The following is a 9362-nucleotide window of genomic DNA, read 5'->3' as shown; positions in this document are numbered from 1 at the left end:
CTGCAAGTCGTTCAGCCAACTCTCCAGAAAGGCACCTGCTGCCATTTTCTCTTAGGAAACAAACAATTTTTGTTTCTAAAAATATGTTCTAAAACGATGAGTTGATGCGAATTTCAGGGAACCCAAAATCCCATTTTGATCCATCAGGCAGAATAAATACTCAGAGCATCAAGTAATAAATGAAATTTGGCCTTACATTCTCTCAAAATGAGCTCAATAGATCTACAACCGTACCTTGTGGTTATTTCTCCAGAATTGACAAAGACACGTTTCACCACTGTAAAATCCCTATTTTGACTCTGTGACTCTCGACATAGGCCATTGTGATAGGAAAGGCTAAGTGGAAGCCAATGGAATATCCATCCCACTCAAAATACTACACTTGATCTTAGCCAAAAGGCTGAGAAGCGAAATCCCACTCAAAATAACAAACCCACATTAACATTGCAACTTTGGGAATTTATTGAAATTAGCACTCCTATAAAAATTTGAACCATGTAATTCTTAAGCGATTGCCATTTAACATGTATGTTTGTCTGACACAGAGCACATGTGGATCTTGGATAATAACAACTTCCTTTAAGCCTAATCAAGTGGTAAGTCAGTTATTCAAGCGGCTATTTTTTTCCAAGAGCAGCTATCTGCACTCTGTTAACTGTTCTAGTCCTGGTGCCTTTTTGGGTTATACACGCCCCCTGTCTCTTTTACCTACTATGTAATGATTTATCTAACAATTGTTTTTATTTATGGATATTAGCAGAGAGCATCGAACACAGTGGCATAGACAGTCTCACTTAATGGCATACTACTGCTTGCACCTGGGGAGTAATGTGCAGGGATTGAAATACAGTTCACGAAAGTTGGGGTTCATCATTTCATGAAATTTTTAGTTGATTGGTTGGCATTGAGCTATCTCCTCTGAACTGTAAAGACAACATGAAAGCTGAGTTGCTATATTGTGGAACTCCTGTGTTGCAGGCCTAACGGGTTAGACCTTGGGCTGCTAACAGTAAGATCAGCAATTTGAACTTGTTCCATGGGAAATAGATGACACTTTCTGTTCCTGTAAAGATGCAGGAATCTCAAAAAGGGGAATTCTATGATGGCCTTCGTGTCACTGTGAGTCAAAGTCTACTTGATGGCAGTGAAAGCGGTTTTCTTGTTGTTTGTTTGTTTGATTAGGCTATGGGTTGCTAACTGCAAGATCAGCCTTTCTAACCAACCAGCTGCTCCACATGAGAAAGATGAAGCTCTCTGCTCCAGTAAATGTTTACTTCCCCAGAAGTCCTGTACAGTGTACCCATGAGACAGAATCAACCTGATGGCTGTAGGTTCCCTTTTTTAACTTGGTATCCTTAAAAGTAATCCCTGGGTGATTCAACAGTTCATACATTAGGCAACTTGTTGATGGTTGGTAGTTGGAGTTTATCTAGAGGCACCTCACAAGAGAGCTCGGGAGATCTACTTCTGGAATATCAGCTACTGGAAACATGTTGCCATACAGGTCTACTCTGGCACACAGTGTTACCATGAGTTGAAATGACTCAGGGCTACAGGTTTGGTTTTTTTTTAATCATCAAAAGAAGTGCAGAATTGGCAGAATTCTTTGAATACATATTTTAGCGTGATATTTTAGTTCATTTATGTACCAGATACCCTTTAAGGCTGCCACTTTGAGTGGCACACAGAACAAGAGAAAGCTCAGCAGCCTACGTGCTGTCAAGCTCACTGCTATCCTGTAGATGCTGATTCGCAGCGAATTGCCCCTTGAGCTTCTGAGGGCTCCTGCAAGCTATAGTGTAGTAGAGTATGATAAAGTCGATAGAGTATAGTGTGAGCTATTTTGATACATAAGCCTTATGAAATTAGATTCAACGAAATATTTATGCCATATAGGAATGTTTTCAGCACTCTGAGAAAAGCTTTATTTAGAGAATCTCAGCGAAATAAAGTTATTCCATGTTGAAAACAGCTCCAAACTTGCTACCAAATCAGGGAGAGGCAGAGTTCCTGAACACTACACAATGTGAGACATGTAAGCTGAACTGCTCAGCATTGCTTGAGTGCTAACTAATTACCTAAATTATAAAGCTGGACCTATGCAGCAATATACCACAATCAAGTGGACAATAAAACCCCAGAACTCACTGCCATGGAGTCAATGCTGATTAATAGTGACCTTATAAGCAGGATAGAATTGCCCTTACGTGTTTCTGAGACTGTAACTTTTTTTAAAACAGTTTATTGGCACTTCATCCTTGTAGCCTATGATTCAATAGTTCAATAATATCAAGATGAGTTGTACAATCATTACCACTATCCTGATGTATTTTGCCAGTGTGGGTTGCCTGCTTGATTTTTTTTAATGTGTTCTTTGTTTGGGGTACATGAAACTACCATCAATTTTAGAACATTTTCTTCTTCCTTGTACTAATTGTTATTTGTGTAATTATTTTTTTTAATTGTGGCAAAAATATATACAACAAAACACAATTCAACAACTTCTGCGTGTATAATTGAATGCCACTGATTATACTCTTCATGTTGTACAACCATTATTGATAGCCTTTTCCAAATTATTCTACCACCATTCACATAAACTCAGTGCTTCCTAGGCAAAAAACCCTCCTCCTTCGCCCATGGTAACTATTGGCCAAGTTTGTTTCTTTTTTTAAGTAGTTTTCTTGACACAATATTCACAATATTCACTTCCATAGTTAAATCTTTTTTAAAGAGTTGTATATACATCATCACAATCGGTTTTAATGCTCCCTTCTCCCTCCTACATTCATTGTTTGCTCCTCAATTCCTCCTGTCCCTGATAAACTATTGCATCAGTTACTGTCTGTATGCATCCACTCTGTCTGTGCTTCATAAACTAGGAAACCTGAAAGAAACAATAAAAAACAAAACAACATGAAGCAGGAAGAAGAAAATAATAATAATATAAATATAAAGAGTTAGAAAGAAAAGACCAGCAGCAACATTTAAAAAGCCAGAGAATAAATTTCTGTCTTGGAAGAAGTGAGAAATATTTAATTATAGAGCAAATTTAGGTTGGGGCAAAAGGGAGGTCAACAGACCAAGTATCATATTATACCGTGGTTTGATCAACCATAATCAAGTTTACAATAATTTCTGTCTGAAAATAAAGCTGTTTGAGTTCCTTGCCTGTGGCCAGAGGGCATCTTCCAGAGGCTTAATCTGACTAGATAATCTGCAGATGGATTTTGGGCTCCAACTGTCCTCCATATGCTTCTATAAATTGGGTGTTCATAATTTAAGGTCTGATACTTTTCCATTCACCATATTTTGACTTTGTTATTATCATCTTTGGATCACAAGAGCTGGTGTGCTTCTTCCATGTGAACTTACTTGACACCTCACTTAGATGGCTGCTTGTTTGAATACAAGGTTTTAATACCCTAGACACTATTCCAATGTGCTTTCTTCACACATTTTGCTGTAGCTCCCTTTCTTCAGTGATCTCATGAAGGCGAGTATTTAACTGGGCCATGGTATAAGAACTAAATGTACTTAAATTTGGGCTAGAATTAAATTGGAGTCCAGAATCCACCTCCTTCTCCATGGGTGTACTTCTGTGGTCATATTCTGACAAAAACAAAACAAAACAAGAACAACAGCAAAAACCCAAACCAACCAACCAAAAAAACAAAACTCCAAAAACAAGTAACAAAAATGAAAAACTTTGTCAATCATCCCCCTGGGATATAAAGTAATGCTTTGATAACATCAATAATTTATCCAATAGCATACAATTCAAGGTACTGTTGATAGGAGGAGTTTATGTGAACTGCAATCTATGAGTTGTTGCTTCGTACAGACTGATTTCATAATTGACTGAGCTCTACTTACATTGAGCATGGGCCTTGATGCTAGGGAAAATTCCCTGTACCATTTCTTAGAAGAGCCGATCTTTGCCTACCAGATTAATACCTGTCATATTAATGCAAGGGGGGCATTGAGATTCTAAATATACGGTGGTTGTGGGTTCCCTTTCATTGGACACCCATTATGCCAGGAGTCCCAGCCCACGTCCAAGACCACGATTTCCACAGTCTTGAAGTGGCCATATTTTGCTTTCTCTTTAATCAGGGTATTTCAGTCCCAAATCCAAGGATCCAGGTAGTTTAGAGGTTGGGCCCAGTTTGTTCAAGACTGTAGCTCTTTATCAAAGTAGAAAGCCCTGTCTTTCTCCCACTGAGCTGCTGTTGGAAACAGTATATTACTTCTACCTTGAGAAAATCTTGAAGATAGGAATCTGTTGCTTGAGCAAGTAATGCAGACTCTTATGGCATCTATTACTCCCACTCCTTTGGTGCATACTTTTGGTCTCAAATAAACTCCTTATGATTATTTGGAAAAGAAATAAATACAGATTTCTGTTTTACAGGTGATTCTGCTTTATAGGGATGGGCACAGGAGACAGTAGGGAAGAAAAAACTCTACCTATGGGCTATCTCTATAAGATAATAAGAGATTCAGAACTACAATGCTTCATTAGCAGTGGCAAAGACTTTAGATAGTTGCCCAGGGACTTTGGAAAGGATAAAATTAGAGGCTTGGTGTCATGGAACTTTGAGAACGTGGCATATTGATGGACCTTTAGAAATAAGCATAGATTTTATGTTAATTATTACTCTTGGAAGTTTTCCTCAAAGGCCATCCACTGCAGAAAAAACTCTCAATCATCACGGGGACTGGATGTTCCCTCCCATGGATAACTGTCAGACTGCTCTTCCAGCCTTCCCTAAAAGTGTTCATCAATGAAGTATCTGTGCTAGTCGGGATAGATGTTATGCATGAGCTCAACAACATGATTGACCCTCACCGAAGCTGATCTGGCTGCTACTGCTGATTGTCCAACGTGTCGATAGCAGAGATCAAAGCCAAGCTTCCAAGATGGCAACATTTCCCAGGAGGGCTGGCCAGGCACCTGGTGACAAGCTGATTACATTGGGTTCATTCCACTGTTGAGGGGCAGCATTTTCCCCTCTTATTAGAATAGATGCATAAATGGATATGGATCTTCTTTCCCTGTCAGCATCACTTCTGCCAGCACTACCATCTGTGAACTTATTGAATGCATTATTCAATGTCTTCATATGACACAAAACATTTTTAATCTGACCAAGAAATTTTATTTCATAGCCAAAAAAAATAAAGTTTAGGAAATGGCTCATATTTCCCATTGATCTTACTTTACTCCTCATTCACTCAAAAGCAAAGACCTACATACGCCTCAATTATATTGACATTACCTTGTGAATTGAAGTGGTGGCCCATCATATGTGGAAAATTACACTCAAAATCCAGCAACTAATATATGAAATTATTTATCCTATTGCTGAACACATGGATTTAGAAAACCAAACAATGGAGGTAGAAATATTTCACATTTAATGTTTCTTTTAATGACTTATTCACAACATTTTCAGTGTAGGTCCCTGCAGCTTTGGATTCTGCTGCTTTAGAGTTCCTGATTCTCTAATGAGGAATCCTTTCACCAAGGGAAACAACTTTAGTTGTGGGCAACATTAAAATGAAAGTTGATATGAACTTGGGAGTTTCTCACACCAGTAAAACAAGAGACAAAGAAAAACGTTGTTGGTGATTGACCCTTATTTGAGGGGGAAATGGAGTTGCAGTTATATAATAGGGGAAAGGTGAAGTACACTTGCAGCTTAGGGATTCCCAGGTGTACGTTCCATATGTAGTGATAGAAATTTGTGAAAGATCATGTGAACCTAATTGCACCTTTGGCAATGAAAGCTTGTGTTATCCTAGCTAGCAGAAAAATAGCTATGACCTACTTAGATCCTGGCAGATAACTAGGGAACACTGAATGAGTGTACAAGGTGCAAGATTAAAATCTAACTATAGCTATGAGAGCTGTATTAACTACATGAGATTTCTGTCTTAATTTGTTTTATATTACTTATCATTCTATCATCTACCTAATGATCTAAAATATACATATCATCATTTCTTATTTCCCCCTTTTATTTTACTGTAAAATTTTAATTTATGGTGGTGAACATATACATATAGCAGATACCATGTCAACAATTTCTACATGTACAAATCTGTAACATTGACTACATTTTACAAATGGGGCATTCACCCCCACTGTGGTTGTTATTAGGTGCGACCCCATTGGTTCCTACTCATAGCACCCTATTTACAACAGAAGTGCACACTGCCTGGTGCTGTGCCAGTCCCACACTGTTTACATGTTTAAGCCCAATGATGCAGCCACTGTATCTATCCATCCTGTTGAAGGTCTTCCTCTTTTTGATGCCCTGCTTCTTCCCCAAGCATGATGTCCTTTTCCAGGGTCTCATCCACCCTAATAACATCCAAATTACATGAAACAAAATCTCACTTTCTTGCTACTAAGAGACATTCTGGCTGTACTTTCTCCAAAAAAGATGTTCATCCTTTGATTAGACTTTTAATATGCTTCTCCAGCACCATACTTCAAATACATCAAATTTTATTTGGTCTTACTTATTCAATATCCAACTTTCATATGCATAGGAGACAGTGAAAATGTCATGGATTGAGCCAGGCACACTTTAGTCCTGGAAGTAACACCCTTGCTTTTCAATAGTTTAAAGAGATCTTGTACAGCAGATTTACCTAATGTAGTGAATCATTTGATCTCTAGATTGCTGCTTCCATGAACATTGATTGTGTATCCAAGAAAGATGAAATCCTTGACAACTTCAATCTTTTCTGTTTGTCATGATGTCCCTACTGATCCAGTTGTGAGAATTTTAGTTTTTATTACATTGAGTTGCAATCCATAGTGAAGGCTGCAAACCTTGATCTTTATCAGCAAGTGCTTCAATTCCTCCTCACTTTCAGCAAGCAAGATCGTTTCATCTGCACATCCCATGTTGTTAATAAATCTTCATCTATTCCGCGTGCCACTTTCTTCTTTACATAATCCGGCTTCTCTGATTATTTGTTCAGCATACAGATTGAATGAATGTGGTGAAAGGACACAATGCTGACAGGCACCTTTACTGATTTTAAACCTTGCAGTATGCCACCACAAGTAGTGGATCGTGCTTAGTATCTTTTCCTAAATCAGTGTAACACAATGATCATAAACACAGTTCCCCTAAACAAATTATCTTCTTTCCTCCTGCTATCTTGCTCCGCACCTATCAACCTTCAAAAATCCTGGATTTCTATTTATTTGCTTATTTCATGTAAGTGAGGTTGTACAATATTTGTCTCTGACTATTGTGAAACGTGCTGCAATGAACATTGGTAGTTGTCCTTTACCTGTTTTTACTTGTTTTTGTTCTATATCAATACTGGGATTGCTGGGTCATATGATGAGTTCATGTTACACTTCTTGAGGACCAGTCCATTTGTTTTCCACGGTGGCTGTTCCATTTTACACTTTAGCAGCAGAGGATGATGGTTTCAGTTTCTCAGACGATTGCTTTCATCTTTTTATCCTTAAAAAAATCATTCTAATAGGGGGCGAGGTGATATCTCATTGTAGTTGGAATCAAGGATCTTGTCGTGCTTGGATCCATAATTAATGCTCACAGGAGCAGAAGTCAAGAGATCAAAAGATGCAATGCATTAGGTAAATCTGCTGCACAAGACTTCTTTAGAGTATTAGAAATCAAGGGTGTTACCTGGAGGACTAAGGTGCACCTGACTAAAGTTCTGGTGTTTTCAATGGCCTCAAATGGATGTGAAAGCTAGCACTGAATAAGGAAGATCGAAGAAGAGTCAATGCACTTGAATTCCAGTGTTGAAGAAGAATATTGAAAGTATCACGGACTACTAAAAAACCAATTTGTTTTGGAAGAAGTACAGCCAGATATGCCTGATACAATTGATGTATGGGTTGTAATAAGATTTGTAAGAGCCCCCAATAAAATGATCCTGATGGTCTGGGTGGGAGAAGGTGGGAGAAGATACTGATAGGGTTTAGTTGTAGAACTTGTTAGCAGTATTCACTGTAACAGCAATCCTTCTGCCTATAAAATGAGCCATCTGAGAAGCAAGAGGGGGATATTCACTATTAGTAAGATCTAGGAATAGAACGTGTCCTCGGGACCTTGAGATCTCTGTGCAGTGAACGTGTTCCCTCCAGAAGACAGCGTCGGCATGTGAAGCGTGACAGAGGAGCAGCAGCAGCAACAGAACCAAGAGTCAGAGTATAAGACAGGAATGTTGCACTTTCCACTCAATTAAAGAGCAAATAAAGCTGCGTGTGTTTGGGGGCAGGAGGCTCTTTTGTTGAGTGCCTTCAGGCACTTAAATGGGGAGCTGGCTTTGCTGGCCCATGGGGCTGTAACTGAGTGCCCCTGGATGAATCTTACAGTGGGGTGGCATGCTCTTTGAATAGTTGTTAGCGGCCTTGAAAGAACTTTGTAAGATGATCTGATGAACAATGATATTCTGAGCATTTCTCACCTGCATTGCAACCTCTTACCTTCCGTAATAAATCCTTTACTCATTGTCTGTGAGTTCTGTGTGCCCATGACAACAAATGATCTAACTTGGTAGATGAAAAAATCGAGAATGTTATATGTGCTTGAATAAGTAGTAACATTAAATAAATTATAAAAATTCAGATAATGTATGTGAAAATCTCTTACCAGTCAGCTCATCCTTGAACAGTTCTAAGCCATTCGAATACATCCAGTTCACACATATTGAACTATGCTATCACCAACCGAAGTTTACCTTCAGCCCAGCACCACAGAAAAACATAGTAAATACAGCTGGGAAAGAATGTTATGCCTTCATGATTTTATTATTTGCTTTGTTTTAAGGTTTCCTTAAATATGTTTTTATTAATTACTTATAACTCTCTTATAGTATGAAGGTTATTTTGCTTATTTGAAGGGTCAAACTGACACAAAGACAAAAGTATCATAAAAATATGGAGAGCTTCTCATAGAACCCAAGGCAAGGGAAGTAGCTTAGGGCTAAAGGACATAGGTGGTTCATCTGTTAATAAGCTCTGCTGATACCAGGAAGGTTGAAGTTTTAGTCCACCCGCAGGCATCTCAAAAGAAACTCACATCCATTCAATGCTGACTCAGAGTGACCTTATAAGATGGGCTAGACTTGCTGCCTTGAAGTTCCTGATACTAAAACTCTTTACCAAAGTAGAAAGGTCCATCTTTCTCCCGATGAGCTGTGTTTTCGAACTGCTGGCTTTTCGGATCATAGCCCAACTCAGAACCATTACACTGCCGGAGCTCTTGTCAAAAGGTCTGCTGATTTCTGAAATTAAAGTATGTATTGCTACTGGGGTTCAAATTCATATGTGTTCCAGTTTTCTGCCAAGAAAATATTTT

This window comes from Echinops telfairi, unplaced genomic scaffold (genome assembly GCF_000313985.2).
Source record: "Echinops telfairi isolate 266 unplaced genomic scaffold, ASM31398v2 ScPeMD7_6;HRSCAF=24_0, whole genome shotgun sequence".
NCBI classification, from domain to species: Eukaryota; Metazoa; Chordata; class Mammalia; order Afrosoricida; family Tenrecidae; genus Echinops; species Echinops telfairi.
The sequence above is the reverse complement of the archived record's forward strand: the minus strand, read 5'-3'. Positions refer to the sequence as shown.